The sequence below is a fragment of the Limulus polyphemus genome, unplaced genomic scaffold, assembly GCF_000517525.1.
Source record: "Limulus polyphemus unplaced genomic scaffold, Limulus_polyphemus-2.1.2 Scaffold6020, whole genome shotgun sequence".
Classification (NCBI taxonomy): Eukaryota; Metazoa; Arthropoda; class Merostomata; order Xiphosura; family Limulidae; genus Limulus; species Limulus polyphemus.
In genome coordinates this window covers 16,954-29,236 of record NW_013671630.1, presented here as the reverse complement: position 1 = coordinate 29,236, position 12,283 = coordinate 16,954, and the positions used below count along the sequence as shown (strand labels likewise).

At 34.8% G+C, this 12,283-nt stretch overlaps 1 long non-coding RNA gene across 2 annotated transcripts in view; it reads left to right on the top strand.

Moving 5' to 3' along the window:
• Positions 1 to 338: 338 nt before the first annotated feature.
• Positions 339 to 12,283, top strand: part of LOC111089362 — a 24,098-nt gene continuing 12,153 nt past the window's right edge. For both annotated transcript variants that reach the window (XR_002613636.1, XR_002613635.1), the window contains exon 1: positions 339 to 349. This is a non-coding gene — a long non-coding RNA (uncharacterized LOC111089362). The remainder of the gene's footprint in view (positions 350 to 12,283) is intronic.

The following is a 12,283-nucleotide window of genomic DNA, read 5'->3' as shown; positions in this document are numbered from 1 at the left end:
CCTTGTACTTCAGAAAATGAGGTCTATATCAGTAAGGAACACTTAGTGTGTGTGTGTGTGTTTATGTATATATTGTATATATATATATATATATAAACAAACAAACATAATCTAAAGCATAACATAACTTGCAGATATTTGGCTAATAAAGGAAAAATTTAAAAAGTGAGTTTGAGGATGAATTTGTTTTGAGAAGTTAGACTAAAATAAGAGTGAAGCATTTTACATGGAACTTGATCAAAGTAAAACAGAAGAAAACTTAGTCAAAAGAAAATGTGCATATAAAGATGACTTGCCAAGACTTGTGAATGCACCAGAGTCAAAATGTTATAATAACCCTAATACAGAGGTTGAACAAGGCTTTAGAACCCTTGTCATTGGAACTGCATTAGTTTGAAATAAAAAGTGTTCCCTCCTTACTTTGAGATGATAATGTATATTTCCCAAGAAATGATAAGAATACTGCTGTAGTAATGAATACTGATCTTAGCTCCCAAGAATGATCAGCACCACCATTCTTTCACAATAAATACACGAAAAGCTACCAACATACAAAGATAAGCTTTGAAGTATTTCAATGGTTCTATAGCAAACCATGCTGGTACAAACAACCCATTCTAAAATTATGGATTTTTAAAAAGTGAACCACTGTTTCTGTTCATAACATTAAGAAAAAACAATAAACAAAAGTGGTCATACTGTACTTCAATGAAATTGGATATACATTGCTGAAATGTCATGTTCACTTTTGCAATAGTATCACAATATATCTTGATGTGTCTATTTTAACCAGAATTCCAAAACTATTATTAATCAGTTGTGTGAACTTGTGCAGTTAGGAATCTAAATTTACAGTTAAACACACATGCAGATTAAAGTAATAAACTAAATGACTATATTAATTACATTATCTAGATAAATGGCTGGGAGAGGTGAAAAGTTACCAGTCTTACTCATGCATGTACCAAGAAAATAAGGATGCTCAAACATGTTTAATGCAGTAACTCATATACATTGCTGAATGAACAAGTTGTTTATCACAGAGTTGTAAAATATTGTAAACATGTGACATCCTCATATGCTGAGCTTCAGATTATAAATGATTAACTGAGAGTTAGGTAATGGCTGATTAATAACTTATTAAAGCAACATCTGTAGAACAGCTCTCCAAGTTTAGGCCATACCATGTAGTTTGTAGTTTATCATATCAGTGCATGATATTAATATTGATAATGAGTTGAGCATAGTATTGTAATACCTTGTAATGTAGTACCTGCGGTGTTATTGTATTTGCCACTCAGCACATTAATGTCATTTAGTTCATTCTGAAGTTACAAGTTGAATTACAGTTTTAACTGTAATCAAAACAAGATTTATCCAATGAAAATGAGATACACAGTAACCAAAATTTTATCTTACCCACCAAGACTAACAGAAGAGTTTAATATCCTGTTACAAGTAATATACTACAATGAAACTCTCTAGTTGAAGTTTTATCCTTCCTCTAATACAGTCAGCTAAAAATAATGATGATGTTCTTTGGGTGTTAGCACTTGCTGATCAAGGAACAAAAATGATAAGATCAGAAATAGGGAATTATTCCAGTTACCTAATTTGTGTTCAAAAAATATGAAAATACTATGTGACAGAGGGTCATTCAGCCCTTGAGGGTCACCCAACAATGAAACCAGCCCAATCTATCCCTTTCATAAAATTATTCAACGAACATGAATTATCAAGTTCAAATTACATCTATTATCATAATACACCACATCTGATAAACTATTCCACAAGTTAACTGGGAAATAATTTTACTTATAAGAACAAACATGGATCTCAGTTTCTTTAACTTATACTTATTTACTCTGACAATGTGGATTTCATCTCAAACTTATCTGTCTGGCAGTCCAATGCATTTGTGGTATTATCATTTAACTTATTTCTCAACAGATATCACATAGATCTACAGATAATAGCAGATTTGCCTAAGAATTAAGAGGGATTCCTGTGTTAGACAATTGGACTGAGCTATTTTTACATGTGCCACCCACTGGCTCCTTGGATTTGGGTTTTGACACCTGAGGTGAGCAGAGCACAGATAACTCATTGTGAAGCTTTGTGCTAAATAATAAACAAATCTTAAACATGTAGAATAAAATGTCTTGACAAGTTTGAAAAAGTGAAAAAAGTCTTTACTGTACAAATAAAATAGTGTGTGTTCCTATGCAGATGTTGGGATGGTCTTTTCTATTAGAGGATGTTTAACCCTGCAGCCTTCCTTCTCTCAGTATTCATTTCTGAGGTACTTAACATGCTGATCCCCAAAAAGCAAGTCCTTTTCATCAGTCATCTAGAACTGAACCAAGAAAAGTGTGCTTGAACTTAGTATGAAAAACTCGCTTTATTTGTCCAGTGAACAGCATTACCTTATTACCTTTTTTCATTGACAGCACTGTTTGGCCATCTCTTTTAGTCAACATTATAGTCAGTCAGCATGGGACATCGTAGTGATAATCTATCTAAATTAAATGCTCAATACAATACTGAGATATCTTTGCAGGCAGAGAAGACACCATCTACTAAAGAGAACAAGGTAATGTTAACAACTTCATGAACCATGTGTTGCTGACATGACAACACAGAAAATAAGTTGTGAAAAAATTTTTATTTTTAACTTTTATGTCACTACAGAAGGTATAAAACCCATGCTTGCTTATTACACTTTCCTCCCTTCTCTCTCTCTCGCAATTCAACAATTAAAATAAACTTTAAAACTAATCCTTTTTAACTCATGGCATGGTCCAAAAACATGTTAACTTTAATTTATTCCTAAAAACATGGACAGCACAAATCCTTTTACAAGGAATTGTGACTATAAAGGCATAAATATTCATTTTTCTTCGATTCAGATGGAAAAATGAAGCTCTTCAACATTGCCTTACAATAATAAAAGAAAACTAATTTTGGTTTGCATTGAATATCACCACAACTCCAATTTAAGAAAACCTTTAGCAAATTTGAAAGTAGGATCTTTTAACCTTAATCTAGATATTCTAGGTATATTAACACATAAATCAATATATTCTGTGACCATTCTTGTGAACAGATATAAAATAAGTTAAGTGCTTCAACATTAAACCAAAAAATTAAACATAATAGAATCTTGAGAAAGTGTTAAACATAAAATGATTTTGATAAGAGATTTAGACCTGGGTTACACGGAAGTGAATTTTTGGAAATTATTCTGTAAATGGCACTGTACAAATGCAAATTATACATGTACAGGTGCTTGTATAAACATGAAATTTCCTGTTTTTCTTCTGGTCTCCTGATGATGGTGGAATTTTTTCCACTTAAAAAATGTAGTTTTTACTGTATATGCTTTTAACATTATAAAATAAATTATTGTGCATTTTTTAAACCATTGAAGTTCTTACTTATTTTATGAACATATATACCCTTGAATTGAAACCCTTCATTTTCCATGGTGATAAACACTTTAAATGCAAAATTATGCATTAACCAAGACAGAAATACTTATAACAATGAAAGAAAAAAACATCATAACTTTTAAAATCATGAACACAAAAATACCCTTTAATGATAAAAAAATGATATGCATATGTATAATCATGCACTCATAAATAAGTAAAACTACATAGGAAATGTAAAGAAAAATGAAATGCAGAGATACCTTGTCCACTTTAAAGAGTGGGCAGTCTGACACAAAACTAAATCACTAGAAGTAAAAAAAAAAGGGTGAAAAAATAATAATTGTGATTCAAAGTTACTATAATGCGTAAACGAAATTAAAATATAACTAACCATTTTTTAGTTTGCATGCACTTGTAGATGAGAAAGTAGTGGCATATCAAATTCACAACACACTATACATTAACCCATGAAACAACTTGGATTTCCTGCTCACATATTTGAAAGAGAGTAAGGGCATTATCATTGTACAGAATATGCACAAAAGTCTACCATATAGATGTGCACAAAAAAATTGCTAGGACCCTTTTTTCCACATGCACTCATAAAGTGTGGAACAGGGTACTCCTATTTAAATAAAAAAAGGGGGATAGAGAATATACACAACAAGTCATATAAATCAAATTCATGTAATTAAAATGTGCACTTACCCCCAAAATGTAGTTGAGGCCTCATTGTGCTCACCTTGGCCATACCAGGAAAGCTTCCATTATCAACATTATCTCTTCATTGGCAGCCGTGGATTTCCTTTGGTCTATTCAGACTTTTGCCAAAGTTCATTTTGGCTGTGGCTACCCTGTTCCAAGAGTGCTACATTTCCTCCTCCTATCCTGATTGATCTTCTTCCAGGTTGTAGAGGGACCTAGCCAGATTTGTAATAATTTTTAGTGGCCTTTATTAGGAGTCCCCCCCTTGACCTCATTTGGGTTGTCACTCACCATACCAGTATATGTCCTAAAAGATCATTCTGGTGGCCCATCCTCAAAGTAAAAGCTCCTTTGTTGATGGCAAGAACTGTTTGATGAGCTGACTGGCTTTTCTGTGAAGGTATCATTCTGAATCTGATTGCCAACTTCGAAGTCTTGCAAAGGCCCACCCTGCCTTTGTCTATCCAGGACTTGACATCCCATGAGATAAACCTAATGCTGGAAAGCTATGTTTTGACTTTGAGATGTACTTATCCCTTTAAAGGTGTAAATACATCTACTAAAGCCCCATAATATTGTGCCACACATTGATAGGACAGGTCACTAGGCCTCTCTTTTCTTCAGTTCTTCACTTCTGTGAGCAGTATCAGTAATGGTATAGACTCCTGTTGCTGGCACCTCCAGATGTGATGGTGTTGACTCCATTGATCTAACTAACAGAAATGCCACCCTATGGGCAGCTATTTGTGCTAGGATTACTAATTGTAGTATTCATACCTTACTTGAGAAAAAGTGAACATTTTCTAAAAAAGGATTTTTTTCTGGGAAGTACTGCACAGGAAAGTGTTCAAATTGTACTCTTTAGTCATACGCAACTCATTGCATCAAAATGATTCAATGTACAGAGCTTAAAATTTACTTAAAATTTTATTGATATAAACTGTGCTGTTTTTACATATTAAAGGTGGTACCGTTTATTGAAAAAATATTGGTCTTTTAGGAACTCTAGTTTCTCAGTACCACATTTAAAGATTACGTCAATAAAGGTATAGTCAAACCCTCATGTACAGTCCTATTAAAAGTTGTGTTCTTGTTGTGAAGAGAGTACTTTTATTTAAAATTGTGTTCTATTATAAAGAAATGGATGTTGCGTATGCCACAGTTATTTGTCTAATTGTACGAATCTTGAATACCCAAAATGTGAAATTTATTTTATATGTAGATTCTTCGTTTGTGGTGCCATTCATAGATGGTGCAGGAGTTTTGGTTAGATACATAGATACTGACTGACATACATGCTATGTCCATTGTAGTAAGAAGAAGATGCTGGGTACTTCTTAGCAGCATCCTAGTATTCATCAGCAATAGGGTGCAGCTTGATTCATGAAGACCTCAGTGTCAACCCATCTACGGATTTGGTGAGCTCTCCCAAGTCAGACACATCAGCAAGCAAAATGTCTTCATCCATGAGCTCACTGATGGTGAGTGTTAACTCAGCACTGCTTGAAACCTCCTGCCCCTTGTTGTAAAAAAAATCCTGGAATAACTACAAGGCTTCAAAAGTTGATGAATCCATTCTCACTATGGCTACTCAGTTCAGGTCATTTTTAAGTTGAAAGCAAGAGACTGATTATGGCTAGAAGTAGGATTTAAATGCCAAAAGTTTGGATTCAGAGGCAAAGGTTGAATGAATTCTAAGTGGTAGACATGAGCTTTTTCCACGATGTCACAGAATTTTAAGAATTTATATTCTCAAGTACAGTAATCATCCCAACAGTTTTGTGGTTCAATTCATATTAAAAATGTACATTTTGATTTTTGGGGACATTATGCGTACCAGAAATAGGTTTAGCTTGGATGATAAATATTAATGAGGTGGGAATTGTGGGAGTGAGTCTCTGTTCACATATACCATGTATCTTTGTGTAATTATGATGATTGACTTATAAGATGAGGCAGTTAGAACATGAACCAGGAGTGCATTCTGGTGATGAATTGGCTGTTTCTGTCAATAGATATATGTTTTCAACACTGGTTGTCAGAATGCTGGGAGTGTTTGTCATGTGATGGGTTTCCCAAACTGATACCACTGTTGTTCTTTCAAACATGTAATTCTGGTTAACTGTTAAATGCTTGGGTGCACATACTGAATGGCAATCTAAATATTGATAATGAACCCCATTCCAATAAAGGTTTTTGAAAGGAAAGATACAAACACAGTGCAGTAAATAGATGCATCAGTGAAGGACAAATGGAAATAGGCCTGGATTGAGAAAAATATTATTCATATCAATAAATTATTGCTAAAATCACAACTGAAAGGCATGCCCATTGAGAGCATTTTGAATGACTTAATTAGAAATATACATATATCTACAAAATAAAAGATCATAATCTATAAAACTCAAAGTTTTCTTGTAGGTCCTAAATCTCGTTCTACTGCAAACATAGGTGCAATACTGCATAGCATATTACTGGTATTGGCAATTCACCATGATTTAAGTTTACTGTTGCCTCATACCTATCCAGTAAAATATCTGTCGTAGGTGACTCAATGTCTTCTTAGCTCCGAGATGTCCGCCTGTTAAACTATCATTGGATTGACGCACCACAACTTCCCATAACTTTCTCGGTATAACTGTTTGCCAGGTCGTCACTTTCCCATCTGCAGTTTCCCATCTCCGGACAAGAATACCATCTTCAAGCTTCAACTGTTCTGTTGTTTATGCACCATTATCACATATGGCAAGTGTTCATCACAGTTTCCTGTCAGTATGAACAAATTTCATGTGTCCACTGGGTTGCTTGCACTTCATTCTGCGAAATCATAACATTGGAGGTAATAAGGTAAAGTATGCATATTCACCACACTTTACACAACTCAGTGACAGCTGACCATTAAAGTTAACCCTCTAGTCCTTCTGGGTTTCTTTCTGTACTCAGAATTGTGTTATACAATTCTCAGTCAACAGGTCCTCAATGGTCTGCACTAGTGTATTTGTTCAATGCATAAGCTTTGGCCAACTTCATGAAATACGGGATGGCCACAAGTATGCAGTGATGACCTCTTGCAGCCTCCAGGAGTGAATCAGTAACATTCAGATCTATCTACTTAAGAGGAAATCCAACAATTCTCTGTTGTAGTTTGCCTTATTTTTGCTAGCTTTTCCTCTAGGTGGCACACACATACTGCACAGCTTTCACATCATTGCTGAACTTCTTGACTTGCTTGTGTCCAGAAGAACTGTTGTCAAATGTTAGCACAAGTGTGGGTTAAACTTTGGTGTTTTTCAATATTTGTGTTGTGCAGTCTGGAATATTTCTTGTCACAGAGCTTTGAGGACCACTAGCTGCAGCACCTTCAGAGCACCACACCTCTCTGGACTGATAATGATGGTACAGTACCATTTTCTGCATCTGTAATTGCCATACAAGTTCCACAAATTACGTGAATCCAGGCTGCACTTCTCCTTCAGTGTTAGGTGGGCTTGTCTTTGCTGGATCATAGGGAGTGTCCACACTATGTCAAGGTCCTTTAGTTGCTTGTCCCAGACTCCTGAAGCATTAACTTCAACATCCATCATTCAGTGGATTCATTTTTTTCATGGTCAGCTATCATTATGGCTGAGATGGCCTCAGTTTCAGCTCCTTCATGGTGTCTACGTTCAGGATATTCTGTAAATAGGCAAGATCTCTTTGTCCAGTGAGATTGTTTATCCATGTTGTAGTCTTGGGTGAGGAATTGTGGCAAAGTCATACTCTAGCTATATTGTTATCCAGTGTGGTATCATCTCTAGATTTTCAAAGCTCATTTACCACTTCAGAAAAGCATGGTCCATCCAGACAATGAAATTGTTTTTATACGAGTAGTAATGAAGGTGCTTTATGAAGATGACTAAAGCAAACAGCTCTTTCTGCATCATGTCGTACTTGCTTTAGGGAGCTGTGAGTGTATAACTAATATAAGTTATTACATGTTCCACTTCATCTTGCAACTGTGATAATACTGCTTTGACTTTTTTATCACCAGCATCAGTGTTCTGGAGAAACAGCCCTGATAGGGATAGGCTAGCAATGGAGCATCCAACAAAATAAGCTTTAGGAACCAGAATGGTTCATCACACTCCTTGCTCAATCAAAGTGAGTTTTCACTTTTGAAAGAGCCAGTAATGGTGCTGCCATCATTGAGAAGTGGGCCAAAAAATTGCTGGTAGTATAACACAAACTCAAGAAGTTGGAGTTCTTGTTTCATCATAGGTTAGGGTCAGTCTCACCAGAACTATCTCAGCCACATCCTTCATGACGCCATCACTCCCAACAATGTGACCAAGAATCTCCACTTTCCAATATTTGGTTTCAGACCTGCCTTTCTAATGTGCTAGAATGTCAGTCTCAGCTTCTCAGATACTGGCTGGAAGTGTGGCCAAACATCAAAACCCCATTGATGTAGAATAGGTACCTCTCCTTTTGCAGTTCTTTGAGTGTTAGCTTCATCAACTTCTTTAAGATGGCTGAGGTATTACACAGATGGAATAACATGGCATGATGAGTAACTCATAAAGGCTATCTCTTGTGCTAAAAGCAGTCTTAGTCTTGCTCTCATCATTCAGCTTAACTTGCAATTTACAAGATGCCAGATCAAAAGTGTTAAATCAATGTGAATCTTCTCCCTTATCCAGAAACTTACTTGTGGTGACAAGAAGATGTCAGTGAGAGTTATCACGCTTACTCATCATAAGTGCATGCAGAACCTTGACATGCCTACTTTTTCCTGAAAGTTGCTACTGCACATAACTAAACACTTTCCAAAGAGATTCTTTCATGTAGCATCTACTAGGTGGCGTTACCAGTGTTCTTAGCTCCTGCTAGAGGTCATTCATGGGGATTCTGATATCCCAACAATAAGTCAGGCTCAGGTCCAGGGCTATAGGATGATGAGCTACTTGTAATGGCTTGTTATGCAGTCCCACACAACTTCACTTGTTCTAAGATGCTGCAGACATGATGAGAAACTTCTCCAGTAGTTTTGGTGCTTTGGTCACAGGTCATAGTCTTCACCCATGCATATCCACTGCCTCACTTGCTCAGGAGACAACTTTAATTGATGAAAATTCTGGCTGTTATGCTCTGATAGACCACAGGTTGGGATTTGATGGACACTTCCTGATACAGTCTCAAACTCACCAGGTGCCTACCATTCTGATGGTTCCCATTAATCTGTGCTTCCTTGTTGCTGAGATTGATCCTCAAGGGCACCACCTGCTCATGTAGTCTGGGTACGTGTTATCTTGCTCCTGAAACTCCACAATACATACTGGTTTTTACAGTACAATTTCTTTTTCTATCTTATTTGTGGAATTCTCAGGTAAACCAATTTCCCAAAAAGTGGTACATAGATCAACCCACATTAAAAGTCTGGAATATGTCTAGAATAAAAAGAAAACATTTATAAAGTCTTTATTGTACAAATAAAACAGGAAAAGTAGTGTGTGTGCTTTTACAGACATTAGGATATTTTTTCTGCTAGCCCCACAGCATTCCATCTTGTGAGGTTAATTTCTGAGGAACCAAACATGCTGATCGAGAAAAAGAAGTTCTCCTCATCAATTGTTTAGTACAAAACTGAACCAAGAAAGAAAGTACATTCGAATTTAGCTTTTAAACTTCCTTCTCTCTTTGCTTAGAAAACAGTGTCACCTTGTGACAATTATTCTCTGACAGCATTTGTCAGCTGTTACTTTAAGTCAATGTCACAGTCAACTAACAAAGGATATCACAGTACTAATCTCTATGCTCTATAAATACTGAAGTATCTTTGTGAGCAGATAAGGCATCACTTATTAAACAGAACAAATAAATGAAGCAACTAGAGCAAGATAATTTTAACAACATTTTGATCCACATGTTGCTGGTATGACTTGTAATTCACTTGTGCTTCAGAGAAGACAAGTTTGAATATCTGATTTTATTCAAAGCTTAAATCTTATAAACCAGGAATCATTTTGGTGTAGCCTGTTTTTCATAATTTTTTTCAGGGGGAGAAAGATCATTTTTAAAATTGCTAATACATATATTCCTCAACATAGGTGACTAAGAATGTAGGCAGAAGGAGAATATGAAACCAAAATTTGAATATTCATTGGAAAAACATTCTCTTACCTCTCTTTATCTGTTCTTCTCCCCCACCACCAACACACAGACACTTTTAAGCAAAGTTAGGCACTCATTTTCCTCCTTTATATTGTCCATGGTAAGGTTCATGTCAAGTTTAAAAAACTCATTAGCAAACAAAACAGTTTGTTAATATAAAATTTTAACACCATGTTTAGTAGACTTCCACCACTACAGATTTAATTTTCAGTGACCATTAAAATGCAGTCACTTACAGTTTAAAATTGGAGTTGTTCACACCCAATTACCTCATGGTGATGCCCATAAATACAGGGATAAAAACTGAACACAATATTCAAAGTAAGGTCTTACCAAAGCTTATAAAATGTGTTTAAACCCCCTTACCGTTTAACTCAAGATTTCCTATTTTCTGCACTTCCAAACATTTAGCCAAACATAAATATGCAAAATCTGCATGTTATTATAAAACAATTAAAGCAATAGTGAAAGAAAAAAAGGCATTCAAATTTTCCTTAGGAATTTTAATTTAATTTGCCTGAGATAATGTTGGATCATAATGACAATGTAGGAAAATGGTAATGCAGAGGCTAAATGTGAGCAAAGAATATGAGGAATTTTGATAAAAAAATTTAACTGAGTATACCTATTAGACCAAATTTCTGTATAAAGAAAAATCTCCTTACAAATATCAATAAGACTATGAATTAAACAAAGGGTTAAAGTTTCACTAGTAATTTGTGTAAACCACAATTTCTAATTGAAGATAAATTAGAAGTTTAAATCTCTGTGTCTGAACAAGAATAAGAGAAACCCTGGGTTTGAACAGATTATAAACTGTGTTGTATCACATTCTACACGTTGAAGTTGTACCACTACAAAAAAATAATGCAAGTGATTGCTATTTGTTAAACCTGAGAAAAACTAAATGGCATGCCTAATGTAGTAAATGTATATAAGTTACTTCATAAACTGAATGTGAGAAATATTTACGAACAGGCCAGCATCTACCATCAAACAATAATATAAGAATATTGAGAACCAAGTAATTTAAATCTAATTAAAATAAATAAAGTAAAAGCATACAGAGACAGCTAACTGAATTTCTGAAGTTTAGTTTTACTTGACTGATGCAAATTACAGTAGTATATGACATGTAATTAGATTGCATGATTTTAGGGTTTAATTGATCCTATCATCTTACTTGCTGAATTGTTGATATTAGATTTAATTTTCACCAAAGTTAAGGAGAATTTGAAAAAAGATCCAGCTCTTTTTGTAGATCAAATAGTGCATGCCTTAATGTAATGCAATTTTGTGAGTGGAACCACTAGACATGGATCAGACTGATAGAATTGAGTTAGCATCAGGTAAGGATAATTTTTGTTTTGGTACAAAGCTTCCCAATGGAAAATCTGTTCTCAGTCTACCATAGAGAATATCAAACACCAAATGTTAGGGTTGTAGGTACATAAATTTACCACTGAACTGCTGGAGGATCTACAGATAAGAAAATAACATTAGAAACACTTCTTCAAGTAAACATTATTGGACTGTCACAAAATTTGAAAAGAAAAACTAATACATTAAGTGTGAAGACAGAAGAGAAGGTAATTTCAACCAAGAATAAGAAAATTTTGTCCAACACTAGGAAAATAACAAATGCCAGCTTGAAAGCATTAAGCATCATAAAGATGACAAGATAGAGTTGTGGCTTTTGTAGAGCCATAACTGAAAAGATTCCTGATCCCATTAAAGCTATTAAGTGCATGGTCCAACTGCTTCAACATCATATTTGGAACTATCTGCAATTCTTCAGGTCACAAGAAAAACATAGTATTCAGATGTGAATGATCCACAGACCAACATGAAACAGATGTAGAGAATTGAACAACTTTGTTTCAGGAAATGAACTCTTTACAAAATCTTCCTTAGTTGGACAACTTGTAAATGTGTATATAGTCTGTTAATTCATTATGCTATATATATATATATATATATATATATATATATAT